This window comes from Tachysurus fulvidraco, chromosome 1, assembly GCF_022655615.1.
Source record: "Tachysurus fulvidraco isolate hzauxx_2018 chromosome 1, HZAU_PFXX_2.0, whole genome shotgun sequence".
NCBI classification, from domain to species: domain Eukaryota; kingdom Metazoa; phylum Chordata; class Actinopteri; order Siluriformes; family Bagridae; genus Tachysurus; species Tachysurus fulvidraco.
In genome coordinates this window covers 49,565,106-49,580,961 of record NC_062518.1, presented here as the reverse complement: position 1 = coordinate 49,580,961, position 15,856 = coordinate 49,565,106, and positions in this window count along the sequence as shown.

Sequence of the window (15,856 nt, the reverse complement as noted above, 5' to 3'; positions counted from 1 at the left end):
TTAGACAGAGGCTAACTCATAACCTAGCATTAAAAAGGCTAACTCATAACCTAGCATTAAAAAGGCTAACTCATTACCTAGCAATAAAAAGGCTAACTCATAACCTAGCATTAAAAAAGGTAACCCATAACCTAGCATTAGACAGGCTAACCCATAACCTAGCATTAAAAAGGCTAACTCATAACCTAGCATTAAAAAGGCTAACTCATAACCTAGCATTAAAAAGACTAACTCATTACCTAGCAATAAAAAGGCTAACTCATAACCTAGCATTAAAAAGGCTAACTCATAACCTGGCATTAAAAAGGCTAACTCATTACCTAGCATTAAAAAGGCTAATTCATAACCTGGCATTAAAAAGGCTAACTCATAACCTAGCATTAAAAAAGCTAACTCATTACCTAGCATTAAAACGGCTAACTCATAACCTAGCATTAAAAAGGCTAACTCATAACCTAGCATTAAAACGGCTAACTCATAACCTCATTACTCATAACCATATTAGAGTGGTGCAGCACATGTATGAGAGGAGCAGGACAGTGGTGAGGTGTGCTGTAGGTCAGACAGAGGAGTTCACAGTGGAGGTGGGACTACATCAGGGATCGGCTCTGAGCCCCTTCCTGTTTGCTATAGTGATGGACCAGTGGAGGTCAGACAGGAGTCTCCTTGGACGATGATGTTTGCAGATGACATTGTGATCTGTAGTGAGAGCAGGGAGCAGGTGGAGGAACACCTGGAGAGGTGGAGGTTTGCGCTGGAGAGAAGAGGAATGAAAGTCAGTCGTAGTAAGACTGAGTACATGTGTGTGAATGAAGGGGGGGGGGGGGTGGAACAGTAAGGTTACAGGGTGAAGAGATGAAGAAGGTACAGGAGTTTAAGTACTTGGGGTCAACAGTCCAGAGTAATGGAGAGAGTGGGACAGAGGTAAAGAAGCGAGTGCAGCCAGGTTGGAGTGGGTGGAGAAAGGTGTCAGGAGTTCTGTGTGATAGGAAAATATCAGCGAGAATCAAGGGGAAGGTGTACAGGACCATGGTGAGACCGGCCATGCTGTACGGTTTAGAGACAGTGTCACTGAAGAAGAGACATGAGTCAGAGCTAGAGGTCAGAGCTGAAGATGTTGAGGTTCTCTTTGGGAGGGACAAGATTGGACAGGATTAGGAACGAGTACATCAGAGGGACAGCTCATGTTGGACGTGGTAGGAGAATGTTGGACATGGAGCTGCCAGGCAGGAGGCAAAGAGGAAGGCCAAATAGGATGTAATTAATGAGGATATGAAGCTAGTGGGTGCAAGTGTGTAGGATGCAGAAGATAGGGACAGGTGGAGAGATAGCTGTGGCGACCCCTGAAGGGAAAAGCCGAAAGAAGAAGAAGACGGCTAACTCATTACCTAGCATTAGACAGGCTAACTCATAACCTAGCATTAGACAGGCTAACTCATTACCTAGCATTAGACAGGCTAACTCATAACCTAGCATTAGACAGGCTAACTCATAACCTAGCGTTAGACAGGCTAACTCATAACCTAGCATTAGACAGGCTAACTCATAACCTAGTGTTAGACAGGCTAACTCATAACCTAGCATTAGACAGGCTAACTCATAACCTAGCGTTAGACAGGCTAACTCATAACCTAGCGTTAGACAGGCTAACTCATTACCTAGCGTTAGACAGGCTAACTCATTACCTAGCGTTAGACAGGCTAACTCATTACCTAGTGTTAGACAGGCTAACTCATAACCTAGCATTAGACAGGCTAACTCATAACCTAGCATTAGACAGGCTAACTCATAACCTAGCGTTAGACAGGCTAACTCATAACCTAGCGTTAGACAGGCTAACTCATAACCTAGCGTTAGACAGGCTAACTCATAACCTAGCGTTAGACAGGCTAACTCATAACCTAGCGTTAGACAGGCTAACTCATAACCTAGCATTAGACAGGCTAACTCATAACCTAGCGTTAGACAGGCTAACTCATAACCTAGCGTTAGACAGGCTAACTCATAACCTAGTGTTAGACAGGCTAACTCATAACCTAGCGTTAGACAGGCTAACTCATAACCTAGCGTTAGACAGGCTAACTCATAACCTAGCGTTAGACAGGCTAACTCATAACCTAGCATTAGACAGGCTAACTCATAACCTAGCGTTAGACAGGCTAACTCATAACCTAGCGTTAGACAGGCTAGCCCAAGGTGTAGCATTACAATAAACAGTAAACTCATTTCCCAGCATTCCTATTTAACATGCTAACCTCTTAGCTAGCATTCTAGTCACATGACACATGGCTAAAGCTCTGTGATAAACTGCACATGTTCAGAGCGGCTTTAATTTAAATAGACACATATAATAGACATCATAACATACGGCTACACACACACACACACACACACACACACACACACACACACACACACACACACACACACACTGGAGCTGATGTGAATTCCTGTGTCAGAATCAATCCTGCACATTTAGCCATGTGAAACGCTCAGACCTGCGTGAGACGAGCGCCTTCCAACTCGAACGCTTTGCATTTCTCAAACTGGAGGTGGAAATGTGGAACTGATCACCGCACCGCTGCCACGTTCCCTCGTTTCCTCTTGCTTGTTAGACTCCATGTAATTGATGTACAAATTCCTGTTTTCTTCTGATTCCGTCCCATCATGCCAAAGACATGAAATTCCCACAATGATAAATTACATCTGCTTTAACAGAGCTAAAATATTTCTTCTGCTCTAAACACATTCTCTTTCTCCCCCTCTCTCCCTCTTTTTTTAATTTTATTTAATCCCGCGAGATAATCATTAAAGTCCTGAGGATGCCAGCTTTGTGCAGTCAGCAGACTTGTGGACTCTCTGAGGACATACGCTTGCTCTGGAGAACTCATTGTCAAGTCCAAGTCGATAAATCCAGGACGTTGTGTAAAAAGTAATGTAAACCCTCCATAAATCACCCGCAGGGACGGACGTGTGCAGGCCGTGATCCGGGATCCAGCATGCTCTGTTCTGCTCCACACGGAGCTCACGGAACACTGGGGCAAGTTCCGATAACGGGTTCTACGGTGTACCGTAGTGATTGATGAATCCCTCTGTTATTAAGTGTTATTAAGTGTTTATGAAGTATGAGTATGATTTGGGACATGCCCACCGAAGGATGATGATGATGATGGAGTTTATGTGGTCTATACATTGTGTAATTTGGGACAAGCCCACAGTGGGATGATGATGATGATGATGATGATGATGATGATGATGATTTAGGGTGCAAGATTATTCATAGCTCCTTAATAGTCTTATCAGTGGCAGTGATCTGCTCGTACAGCTACTTCAATAACCTGCCAGCTGGTCAATCTGAAAATGAGTGTGTGTTCATTAAAGAAGAGACTTTTGATCCACTTATAGTTACACTTAATGTTATAAGAAGCTGGAAGTTCATGTCATCGCTTACATTACAGTATAGCAGCTGTTTAAACACATACAGAGAACCTGCATTGTACGATATACAGCATCACAACATAAAAAATAACACATTAACATTATTAGTGTTAATATTATTAGTGTTATTAAGTGTCTCAGCTTCATCAGTCCACTCACAGCTCCATAATGGAAACAGAAGATGTTTAACAATCTTCTCTGTCGTTCTTCTCGGCTCAGTAGGGCCTGAAAATCATCTCCGAGAACAAAACATGATCCTTAACCCTGATTATCGGTGTCCATTACAGAAACTGAGCCGAACACATAAAGTTTCATTTTGGAAAATGTGATGTTTAATAGTCACACTTTAGGCAGTAATGATCTGGTCAAGGTCTCTGGCACTCTATTCCTCCTTTCCCTCCTAAAGAGTCTCCTACACTTTATCTTCACCTGGGTGTGTGAGGTTCGAGGATTGCTGCCAAGGCACTGTAACGCTCTGCTTGGATTGGACCTGAACGGTTCAATCAGTTTCACAGCTTCCTCTTGTGCACTTCATAAAGACTTAATAACAATTGATAACAGAGGGATTCATCAATCACTATTCTGAATGTGATGTCCTTTTAGTGCCATTGTCACTCAATATAACTCATAGTGTGTTTATTATTAATGTGCATTATATAGAGTGATTTGGGACACGCCCACAGTGGGATGACTATAGTGTTTATGTACATTATATAGGGAGTATGATTTGGGACATGCCCACAGTGAGATGATGCTGATGGAGTTTATGTGGACTATACATTAAATAGGGAGTGTGATTTGGGACACACCCACAGTAGGATGATGATGATGGGGATTATGTGGACTATACATTGAATAGGGAGGTTGATTTGGGACACGCCCATGATGATGATGATGATGGAGTTTATTTGGACTATGCAGTGAATAGGGAGTATGATTTGGGACACGCCCATGGTGATGATGATGATGATGATGATGATGATGGAGTTTATTTGGACTGTGCAGTGAATAGGGAGTATGATTTGGGACACGCCCATGATGTTGATGATGATGATGATGATGATGGAGTTTATTTGGACTATGCAGTGAATAGGGAGTATGATTTGGGACACGCCCATGATGATGATGATGATGATGATGATGATGATGATGATGATGATGATGATGATGATGATGATGATGGAGTTTATTTGGACTATGCAGTGAATAGGGAGTGTGATTTGGGACACACCCATGATGATGATGATGATGATGATGATGATGATGATGATGATGATGATGATGGAGTTTATTTGGACTATGCAGTGAATAGGGAGTATGATTTGGGACACGCCCATGATGATGATGATGATGATGATGATGATGATGATGGAGTTTATTTGGACTATGCAGTGAATAGGGAGTATGATTTGGGACACACCCATGATGATGATAATGATGATGATGATGATGGAGTTTATTTGGACTATGCAGTGAATAGGGAGTATTATTTGGGACATGCCCATGGTGATGATGATGATGATGATAATGATGATGGAGTTTATTTGGACTATGCAGTAAACAGGGAGAGTGATTTGGGACACACCCATTATGATGATGATGATGATGATGATGATGATGATGATGATGATGATGATGATGATGATGATGATGATGATGATAATGATGATGGAGTTAATTTGGACTATGCAGTGAATAGGGAGTATGATTTGGGACATGCCCATGATGATGATGATGATGATGATGGAGTTAATTTGGACTATGCAGTAAACAGGGAGAGTGATTTGGGACACACCCATGATGATGATGATGATGATGATGATGATGATGATGGAGTTAATTTGGACTATGCAGTAAACAGGGAGAGTGACACGCCCACAGTGTGTATAAAGTGTGTGTTTTGATGCTGTGTTCATGTGAGTGATGGAGTGTTTTCTGTGGCGCACTCAGACTATCAGACACTGTGTGTTAGGGCTGAGGAGGAGCTATGGAACATAAGTGTGTGTGCAGTGTCGTCAGTGGGACAGAACTGAAAAACAATGTTTCTGTGATTTGGCACGATGTGAGAACGTGTCAGTCTGAATCCCTGTGTGAACCATTAGCGAGAGATAAATAGCTTATAAAATCTCACACGCAATTCCCACATCACCTCATAAATCCACTAGTCCTGTAGTGCACACTAACACTGCGCCCTTCTTTTGTACGATCTCTTCTACAGAGGCAGTGCACAAAGGCTAATAGTAATAATTGTGGCTTTTTAACACGCTGCCTGAGTGTTGGGGAAATTAAATCCACTCCGTTACTTGATGATGTCATAACACACAAAAACTGCCTCTTATTTCTCCTGTTTTGTTGTTGTTCCTAGTTACATTCTGTACAGCACCAACAACTGCATCAGATTGGTGCCTTTAACTGAGTGACTGATAACTCAGCTAAGGAGAAACAACCTCTTCAGCCTGCATACAAAAATATTTAGTATAACTGAAGCATTGGGGAATACACACACACACACACACACACACACACACACACACACACACACACACACACACACACGCAAACACACAAATACACCCACACACATACACCCACATACACCCACACACACACACACACACACACACACACACACACACACACACACACACACACACACACACACACACACACACACACACATACACACACACACACACGCAAACACACAAATACACCCACACACATACACCCACATACACACACACATACACACACACTCACACACACACACACACATACACCCTCATACACATACACACACACACCCGCACACACACATACACCCACACACATAGACACACACACGCACACACATACACTCACACACACATACATACACCCTCATACACATACACACACACACCCAGACACACGCACACACACCCACACACACACACACACACACAGACACACACACCCACAGACACACAAACACACACATGCATACAAACGCACACACGCAGACACACACACACACACACACACACACACACACACACACACACACACACACACACACACACACACACACTCCAAGGCCAAGTCTGACAGGAGAAGTTCAGCAGGGCAAATAAACAGAGCCCTTTTTGGACTGTGCAATGACTCTCACAAGCCTCTTAAACACACACATACACACACACACACACACACACACACACACACACACACACACACACACACACACACACACACACACACTTGGCTCTTAAGCTGAGTCACATTTCAGACCTCAGGTAATGAAAGGTGAAGCATAAACACGATGGAGGAAAACACAAACAAGTTGCCTAATGCACTGAAGAGAAATCATGGAAATCATTACAGCTTTCTGTGGGTTCTGCTGCTCTGTAATGGTCTGTAATAGTTTCTAATGGTCTGTAATGGTAGTTTGTTTTGTTTTGCATTAGTTATCACAACATAAAGTGTCCCAGTGGTCGACAGCTGACATGTGACTGACCCCAGGCGTGTTTGATGGTCACTGGTGTTTCTAGACTATTTTATCAGGCCAGAGCCAGTCACTCTGTTACAGAGGGGGCAGTTACATGAGACATTTTTATAAAGCATACACACACCATACTACCAGCACTCACTGTCTACATTTACAAGTGTTATGTTATCACAGAGGTAAATCTCCACTGCCCTGGTCCTTCCTCAGGACACTGGAGTCTGGCTGGGCTTTCTCCGAGATTTAGTGTGTCTAATCTGCAACACTGGCTTTTTTCATTTATAGAGTCGGCCCTCTGAGGATAAATCCTTTTGTTTGAAACAAAGAAAAGCTGCATTCATTCAAACATGGGAACGTGTGCAGATTCATTCATATGCTGGAACATTCACAAAGAATATATTCAACAAACAACGGAAGTCTGTCAAAAATAAGCAGATACAAATAAAAAAAACAAAAGTAATAAGAGCAATCATGATTGGTAAAAATCAGTCGGTTAGATTGGACAGAATTCCTTCATGGATTAAATGGGATTGGATAGAATTCATTCAAGAGCGTAGATACAAACAAAATTCCCTTGAGTGTTTGTTTTTATTTGTCAGCATTCCCTAACGAGTAGGTGGAATAGGGCAGGATTCCCTCAAGAATGTGTGGGATTGGTCAGAATTCCGTTGAGTGTGGGTGGGATTGGTTGGGATTGTTCAGGATTCTCTAGAGAGTGGGTGATTTTGGCTATGATACCCTCGAGAGTGGGATGAAATAGTCAGGGTACCTTTGGAAGAGGTTGAGATTGGTCAGAATTCCTTTTGGGGTAGGTCAGGATTTATGAGAATTCCTTTGGGAGTGAGATTGGTCAGAATTCTTTTGGAAGAGCATGGGATTGGTCAGAAGTCCTTTGGCAGCTGATGGAGTTAGTTAAATTACTTTGAAAACATTCAAGAGAATGAAATCAGTTCAAATTTGAGATTAGTAAAGGTTTGGGGCAGTGGCCACAATCTGCCCCTATAAACAATATCTCTAGTTGGTGCTGATGGAGACAGTGTGAGAGATAACAACTGATCTGCAGATTATCTATTAAAGTGGATAACTGAGTAGCACTGAATCTCAGACTACTCACCACCCAGGAACAGACGCTGGTCTGGTTCCATTCGACATTTCACTCTTCAAATCTTATTATTGTGCCGTGAAGAGAAGGAAAAAACCAAACAAAGGAGAAATATGTGAGCGATTTTCCTGAGCCTGTGTTAGAGAAGTGAGATGTATAAGTGGTTTTATGCTCCTCCTCCTCCTCCACTGGATGTGAAGCCGCACCAAATATTCACCGTCCACAAGTCTGAAAACATCGGTCTACCACAGGTGCAACTTCTGCCTGCCAATTAGCATGTGTCTCCGCCTGCAAATTCCCCGTCCAAACAGGGGAAAAATAATAATCACACCATGAAGGAAAGGGAGATGGTCTTTTTGATATTCTGGCTTTTAATTGAAACCAGTCTCATTGTGTTTGGACTGTGTGCTTTCTTTACTTTTGTCGGGGTTTTTTTGTGTGTTTTTTTTTTACAAAGGGGATTCCGGGCTGATATCCCGATGGGGAAGCCCAGAAGTTTCATTTTTCTTTGCAGGGACTCCAGCCCATGGTGCACGTCATTGTTTTTTCATTGGCCACACACACACACACTCACGGAATAATCAGCCCTGCTCATTTTCCACCTGCAACACTCCCAGGAATGACCCTACACCCTCCTGCTCCCTGTATCTGTTCCACACATGGCAGGTTCTGAGTGGAGCGAGTTCAACATCTGGGAATCTTTTTGAGCGAGTTTCTCGTTGGTGCTGCAGACCTTGGACTCCGTCAGCTCCGGTTTCTCCGGCTTTTCCACAAAAATAGGTGTTGTCCTCAAATTCCTTACAGTTAGAGAAATAAACCCACAAAGTATGTCTGTCTCTCATACTGTCTCCAGCTCTGAGTGTGTGTGTGTGTTATATAGTGATACAATCACTACAATCGCTTTCTTGGAATTTCTCTGCTGGAAATGGAACTCATTATCATAGCATGACATGAGAATTTTCCATTATTATTCATATTTTTTCTGCACTGTCCTAGGCTGGGTTTCAGGATAAATCTTGCAGTCTGGCTGTGTTTTTTTTTTTTTTTCTTCATTGTCTTCAACTTCTTTTCTGTGTTACCTCGTAAATATTTGACAGTAAGCACATGCAACAAATTCCACAGGATAAGCCAGACCTCAGATCCAAAAAATCAGTACAGATCTCAATAACATCTCGGCCATGACTGTTTCAGGAGGAGTCCAAATGAAATGTACAGATTATATTAGACATTAACAGAAGATCCAGTAACAGATTTAACGGGTTATAACGAGGTTAGGCTGTAACAGTGCCTGATGTTTACACTCATGTCAGCCTGAAATGACATTACAAACTAGCTCAAATGGTTCCTTCAGGGTTTTATGAAGAACTATGGGAACTTTTATTTCTACAAAATAATGATTCTAGGTTGAACTTACTATGTAGATGATGCTGGGAGATGTTTAGAAATGACAAGATCAGAGTTGTTTTGAGAAAAACTGAAATGATAGAGGGGACACGGTGGCTTTGTGGTTAGCACGTTCGGTTGGGGGTTCGATGCCTTGTGTGTGTGGAGTTTGCATGTTCTCCCCGTGCCTCGGGGGTTTCCTCCGGGTACTCCGGTTTCCTCCCCCGGTCCAAAGACATGCATGGTAGGTTGATTGGCATCTCTGGAAAATTGTCCGTAGTGTGTGAGTGAATGAGAGTGTGTGAGTGTGTGTGCCCTGTGATGGGTTGGCACTCCGTCCAGGGTGTATCCTGCCTCGATGCCCGATGACGTCTGAGATAGGCACAGGCTCCCCGTGACCCGAGAAGTTCAGATAAGCGGTAGAAAATGAATGAATGAAATGATAGAAACACTCCAGTAAAAGGGGGAGGGTATATTTATCGCTATAAATACTTCAGACAATTTATTCATAATAATGAATTCCAACATGAACCATCTAGCTAGAAGTGAGTTCTAGAAAAAAATGGGTTCTTTTCAATAAACCCTTAAAAATGGTTCCAGATATTAAAAAAAACGCAAGCAGCTTTCCGTTAAAGTGTCAGGATTTTCACTTCCACGCTTACAAAGTTACCTGCACAAGAAAAGCGCACATCCTCGGTTTCATCTCGTCCTTATGTTGGTGTGTGTTGGTGTGTGGTGTGTGTGGTCTGTGCAGGCAGAAAGCTTTGCTAATCTAGTCTGAGAACCATCAATGGGATGAAGCTGTGGACACGACACTCATGTTATTTAGTCAATGGTTAACTAGTTAGCTAGTTAGCGATGACATCCCCAAGCAAACAAAAGTCTGAAAACAGGAAGTTAGATTAGTTTGTGATAAATTCTAGCTTACAGACTGTATTATTACATTGGTATTTAGTTAGGTAATGAAAAAAGCCACTCCCACAAGCAAGTAAGGGACGAGTGTAACATGTTTTGTAAATGTACTAAATGTATTAAGAGATTTTATACTGACAGTTTTAGAAAACGAATATTTTTTGGCAGGTAGCATGACTCGCTATTCTGTTCATGTTAAATTGTTAGCATTGTGGATGAGATGAATCAAATATCAGTAGAGCGAAAACGTTTCGACAGAAAAAACTTCTCCTTCTCACCAGACTGGACTCGATTAGACCGAAACCCAAGGCTGAGTCTCACTTTGGAATCTCAGTGTTTGGTGTAAACAGCTCTCCAGTGGCAAAACCACGCCGAGACTTACGACTCATGCATCATGTTTTACCACAAACCTGCTGGTAAACACGTCAAAAAAACGGCTGGAAATCAGCTTCTATAAACAGTCACTGAGTTGTGAGAGGGAATCTGACACAGATTAAAATATAGAAAGACCTCATGAAGGAGTGATTACTATAGAAACTATAATCCACACCTGACAATCAATCAGCTTCAAGCACCGATCACCTGGAAGATCTGAGGTGTACTGTAACGTGAAGGGAATTTAGCTGGTTGACCACAGTGAAGTGTGTAGAGTAGCTGGAACACACTGAGGAAATTTTATTCGACTAAACCAGCTTGACCCGAGTGTTTGGCTTGACAGTGTGTGTGTGTGTGTGTGTGTGTGTAAGTGATGTTGTATGAGGGCTGGATCCTCTAACTTATTAAACATGTCTCATCACTGTCTGGACTTCCTTCTCCAGGCGTTCAGGTCCTCAGGAATGCTGTCTGGTAAACTGGCACCAGAGTAATCCAGTGTGAGGAGAGGAAGAGAGATCCCTCCCACGTTCATCAGCAGCACCAGGAGACACAGATAAACTGTCGGGCATGGAGTACCGAGAGCCAGAGAGTGGGCAAAATATTCCAGACGTTTCATTTCCCTCAACATGACCTCATCACATCACACCTAAAAACCAGCGTCTGCGGGTGAACGGTCACATGACCTCAGAATCTGGAGGTGAAGATGGAAATCTTTGAGAGTTTGTATTCTACATCTCACTCCTGGGTTTCTCACTAATTCACTGCGAACCTGGTCTTTTATGGAGATTTGTGGGTGTGGCTAAATGTAATCATATCTGTGGTTGCTGGATGATTATCAACAGAGGCATGTGAGCCTGATGAACATCAGCGTTCATTTTAGACTGCTTTGGTGATGAACACATTACAGTCAGATGAATAATTCAATGTTCTATCACACTGGCTTATCTTTCTCTTCACTCCTCTATTCAGTCTGATTCTTCGGCTCTGTCGTAGCTGCTCATTTTCTTTGATGCTCTGATGTCTGCTATGAAGCGCCGACGCAAGCCTGTAGGTCTTCCTAGCTTCTTAGTGTACTGTATAGTTTTGGCTCCTGTGATGTTTCCATGACTGCTTTAGTCTCTCTGATGCTCCTTGTTATTTCTATCATGAGTCAGAGGGATGTGACCTTGACCTCCACCTTGAAGCATCTCTGGGGTTCTGGAGACTTCAAACACTTTCCAGTATAGTAGAGCTATCGGAGCCAGGCTGTATGAGTGTCTAGTCTCTGATACATCACACACACACACACACACACACACACGCGGTAAAATTCCCTGAAGTCAGATTCTGATTAGAACGGGATGAAAATAGTTGTTACTCTGCACATGAAAAGAGTTTGAGACGTGTTTTTTCCCCAGCAGCCACGTCTGATGGGAGGAGTGCAGTCATGCTGTCAGTCAGTCATGCAGTCAGTCAGTCATGCGGTCAGTCAGTCAGTCGCTCCACGTATCTCAGATCGCTTTGTGCGACGTGTCAGCGCATTTCTCTCCCTGCGTTCAGAACTTTCCCCGCTGCATTATTCATCCTGCATGTGTTATACCTCCAGTGTGACCTTTGAAATGAAAAATGAAGCGTCGCAGTGGATTGGTTGGTGTGTGTGTGTGTGTGTGTGTGTGTGTGTGTGTGTGTGTGTGTGAGTGAGGTAATGTGTGATGGATTGGTGCTGGGATGCTGCTGCCCTCTGCTGCTGTATTGAACATCTGATAAAACCCAGACCATGTCCAAGAGTGAAGAGAACATTGCAGTGGGGATACCATCACTCACACTCTGTCCATCACGCAGAACAGACAGTGTGTGTACGAGTGTGTACGAGTGTGTGTGGGCTTTCCAACTCCGTTCTAGACATTAAACACAGACGGAGCTGCTCAACACGTTGTCAAGCTAGTTCTTAAAGATCTTAATACAAGTTAAGTTGTTTGTGTACTTTCAGTGTTATAGACACCAATACTCTAGTTTTAATTCTGTAGATTGTTACTTCCTGTGTCTTGTTTGTCCAATTAAATGCTCTCTGAGTGTTCATGTCTTGCTCTACAGTAAACATGGTGTTTGTTCTGCATCTTCATCAACTTCGTTCACTTTAGTTTGTTCAATGCAGGAATGATGGAGAGTTTCATACACCGTCTCCATCAGTAAGAATCAGCAACATCCTGGTGAAGACTCTGTCAAAAGTAACGGAACGTGTGATTTTGGTGTGAACTGTTAGTTTTGGCTGTGAAGAACATCTGTACCTCTTCCCTGAAGCCAAGAAGAAACTGGTGTGAACTCAACCCAAAAGGTGACTGGCTTATTCAGCACCAAAGCAAAGATAACAATAATATGTTTGGCAGTTTGATTACATCATAGTGATCTGCTCTCCAAGTCCTAAACATCTGGGAAAGTCCCACACAGGTTCACTGAGGGCGGTCATGTTCCACCACAACCGAGGAACCTCATGCAAAAACTCACTGTGATTAACACCACTCTCACAGTGTCAGGGGAAGGGGCTTGTGTATTATAGAAAAGAGAGAGGAGGAACCTGTAGGTGTCAGGATAGAAGGAGGAGGAGCTAGTGTATCTCAGGATAGAGGGAGGAGGGGTTTGTTGATCTTAAATCAGAGGAAGGAGGAGCTTGTGTATCTCAGGATAGAAGATGGAGGAGCTTGTGTATCTCAGGATAGAAGATGGAGGAGCTTGTGTATCTCAGGATAGAAGATGGAGGACCTTGTGTATCTCAGGATAGAAGATGGAGGACCTTGTGTATCTCAGGATAGAAGATGGAGGACCTTGTGTATCTCAGGATAGAAGGAGGAGGACCTTGTGTATCACAGGATAGAAGATGGAGGACCTTGTGTATCTCAGGATAGAAGATGGAGGACCTTGTGTATCTCAGGATAGAAGGAGGAGGACCGTGTGTATCCCAGCACAAAGGGGGATAAGATGAAGATAAGATGAAAGCACCTCCTTCTGTTATCCTGATACCTCAGGAAAATTATTTTAAAAATGATAAGAGGCTTGTGGATCTTAGGGCTTATGGTCTCATGATGGCAGGAGAAACTTGTTGACCTCAGGATAGAAGGAGGAGAAACTTGTGGACCTCAGGATAGAAGGAGGAGAAACTTGTGGACCTCAGGATAGAAGGAGGAGAAACTTGTGGACCTCAGGATAGAAGGAGGAGAAACTTGTAGACCTCATGGTGGAAGGAGTAAACAGATCTTAAGTTCTCAACAATGTGGTGAGCTCAGCTGCATCTCGTGTCTCATCATCACACCTCGTCACCTTTAGCATAGTACTCACAGGGTTTAATTCACACTAACAGTGAGTAACACCATACAGTCTGAATTAAAACAGTGGTGTTACAGGCTCATGTAACTATCCTCTAATTTACCAACTAGCTGTTTATTCAAACCAAACCATAAAAAACCCCACACCAAGCAGTGAGAGGTGTGTGGAGGTGTGGGATCAGATCCCAGCTGAGGAAACACACAAACACACCAGTGAGTTTATGTAGAAATTTCACCATTGAGTCCTCATGCTATGAAGAGAAAAACATTCTGTCCTGGAATGTGAGGTCAACAGCACGTGACGCTGACCTCAGCGTGTATGTTCTACCTCAAACGGATGGAGAACTTCCTCGTGAAAGCCCGGGCATGTTTTCATGGCAGGTAGCATGACTCGCAGTTCACAGACGACATCGTCTCCCTCCTCTCCACCCAGGTTGGATGATGTTAAGCAGCACGCTTGAACGAGGTCAATTTCCTGTAACCCGAATCCCCCCGAGCGGAGCAGCAGCACCTGCAGTCTCTGCCGTCCAGCATATGAGTCACGTTTCACATTTAAATGCATCCTAAAGGACGCCGTTCCACTTACCTCCGTTTAGCATCGGCTCCAAACCGACGGACACCAGGATGCTGTCGACTCCGTCTTTTTTTCACAGAGGGTCTTTAAAGATAAATGATTCCGTATAGGCAGCTTGAGAATGGGATTTACTTACTGACTAAGATTTATTGTGGAGGAAATAAAGTTCTATGCTGACCCCTGTGGAACAACCAACTTGGAAGAGTCGGTTAAGAAAAATGGGAAATAAAGACAGACAGATATTTCACACTTCATTAGAAGTGCCAGTGTCCATGACGACTGCAACTAAAATGCAGAACCAGCAGCACACCTGATCAAACATGAAATTTCTTACCCTTAATGGAATGTACAAACTTCCTGACTGCTCTCACCTACAAGATTCTAGGCTTCAAAAGCCAAATTTCTTCAAACGAATTCCTTCAGTTCTTTCACGTTCAGTATGCATTTATCCCGGCCAGGAGGGCAGTGTATCCGGGAGGGAGTCCATCCCAGGAACACACCTAAGACAACAACGCACACTGAAGGTGAAATAAAACAACAGCTCAGGATGGGATCAGGAACCCTGGAGCTGTGAGGAAGCAGCGCTCCAATACTACATGGCCTGCATATATATATGGCTGAAGGACCCTGGAGGTCCAAGGACATGATGTGAACCTTTTCCACCGAGGCAGTTCGAGTGCAGGTTCGGAGCCTAATTTAGAACCAGTTCTTTCTGTTTCGACCGCCAAAGCACCGGCTCTGAACCAGGAAAAGTGGTTCTTAAGTAGCACCAAAACGTTGCTGGTCTAGACTTAAGAACCGCTTGCGTCAGGAGCTGGGGGCGGGGCTACTGTTAGCACATTTGATAATGTACCTTAAGTATACTAATGTTTAATACACCTTTAATACACTTTACCGCGATATGATACATTATCAGCACACATGATAGTAGGTAGCTACATGCTAAGGCTAAATTTTTTTCTGTGATGATAAAATAACGTTATGTACTTTATCTTTTACAACCTCCGTTTATACAGATTACACGGAGCCGCACGTACACGTTTTATTCGCCGTGTTTGGATGCCAATGTAGGTTCACAAAGCCATGAGCATTAACAGTAAAGCAACATCCGCCATTGTTGTTGTGTTTGTGTTTGCCGCTGCTGTGCTAACGTCACTGGGACACGTGACACGTATACAGTGACGTCACACTCGGTGCTGTGATGCTCTCTAGTCGGTGGAAAGGCAAACCGGTTCTTAGATGGTTCACCAGTGGAACCAGCTCTGAACCAGCACCCGGTTCTTTCCGGTGGA